Source organism: Entelurus aequoreus, linkage group LG16, assembly GCF_033978785.1.
Source record: "Entelurus aequoreus isolate RoL-2023_Sb linkage group LG16, RoL_Eaeq_v1.1, whole genome shotgun sequence".
NCBI classification, from domain to species: Eukaryota; Metazoa; Chordata; class Actinopteri; order Syngnathiformes; family Syngnathidae; genus Entelurus; species Entelurus aequoreus.
Genome location: NC_084746.1, coordinates 827,501 through 829,062, shown reverse-complemented (window position 1 = coordinate 829,062; position 1,562 = coordinate 827,501). Strand labels below are relative to the sequence as shown.

Below are 1,562 nucleotides of genomic sequence, written 5' to 3'. Positions count from 1 at the left end.
TCCTGTTCTGTCTCCCTTTTGATTTGATTGACTTTTATTAGTAGATTGCACAGAACAGTACATATTCTGTACAATTGACCACTAAATGGTAACACCCCAATAAGTTTCTACACTTGTTTAACTCGGGGTCCACGTTAATCAATTCATAGTAATTCTGTAATATTTGATCCTGTTCTGTCACCCTGTAATGTTTGATCCTGTTCTGTCTCCTGTAATGTTTGATCCTGTTCTGTCACCCTGTAATGTTTCAACAATTGTATCGTTTACAAAATAATGTTCTGTGTTTTTCTTCATCTGATTAAATTCACCATCAATCATGGAGCAGATAAAATGTATTGGCGTCAGTATCGGTCTTTACTCTCAAAGCATTGTCGATATCACCCAACCCTGGTGTACAGTGAGGATGGGGGTTCATTCCAAACAGCAATACCAACATAGTGTCAGTATCGGGTACGGGAAGATATACTTTTCATTTTTAAAAATGGTTGTGTGCTTCATGTTACACTTGGATACTTTTCACAAAAATAATCTGTAGCAAACCTTTGGTTTACCTGGTATTGAATCGATACCAAAATATGCAGCACATAATGAACAACATAAATTACATCTGCTAAAACAGGGGTGTCAAACGTACGGCGCACAGGCCAGGTCAGGTTCACAAACAGGTTTTATCCGGCCCGCGGGATGAGTTTGCTAAGTGTAAAAATGAGCGGAAATTTTTGAATGAAAGAAACTGCTGTTCTGAAAGTGTCCACTAGATGTCACAATAACAATTCTGTGTAGATTATGTAAAAAAAACTACATGTTCTTGCATCAATCGAGGAAAATGATCAAACTACATAAATAACATCCTGTAATTGTATTTTGATTTTTTTTTTTTTATCTTGATAGATTGAAAATGAACAGCAATGAGTCGACTGATGAACATTATCACATCATTTATTCAGGAAGTATAAATAACAACAAATAAAGTATATATACTATTAACCGAAACATGTAAGTAAAAAAAAAACACATTATGATTTGCACATTTTCAGAATGTACTTGTCCTATTTTTAAACAAAGAAAACAATCTGAAGTCGTCTTTATTTTTGAGTTATCATGCCGTGATTTTACCAGTCCGGCCCACTTGGGAGTAGATTTTTCTCCATGAGTTTGACACCCCTGACTCAAACAATGTTACCACAAATGTAAACTAGCGGATGTCCTACAAAAATGCAACGCCCGGCCCTTCCATCAAGTTTGTGTAGGAACTACTTATGTCGTTTATAAGTTGTTTTGCTTGCTGTCAAACAAACGGCGACTACTAAAGTCTTGCAGATACTTTCCTTTATTCAGAAGGTATAAATAATGACAAATAAAGATAGAATACTATTAACTGCAACATGTACATGTACAAAAAAACAACTTTATGATTTGTACATTTTCAGAATGTTCTTGTTGTATTTGAAAACAAACTGAAGTTGTCTTTATTTTGAAGTTATCGTGCCGTGATTTTACCAGTCCGGCCCACTTGGGAGTACATTTCTCTCCACGTGGCCCCCCATCTAAAATGAGTTTGA

At 35.5% G+C, this 1,562-nt stretch overlaps 1 protein-coding gene across 2 annotated transcripts in view; it reads right to left on the bottom strand.

Annotated features, from left to right (window-relative positions):
* Positions 1-1,314: 1,314 nt before the first annotated feature.
* ftr67 (finTRIM family, member 67) overlaps positions 1,315-1,562 on the bottom strand; it is a 27,465-nt gene continuing 27,217 nt past the window's right edge. For both annotated transcript variants that reach the window (XM_062023707.1, XM_062023708.1), the window contains one exon: positions 1,315-1,562. This exon is cut by the window's right edge and continues 685 nt beyond it. The gene's annotated coding sequence lies outside the window, so the exon portion shown is untranslated.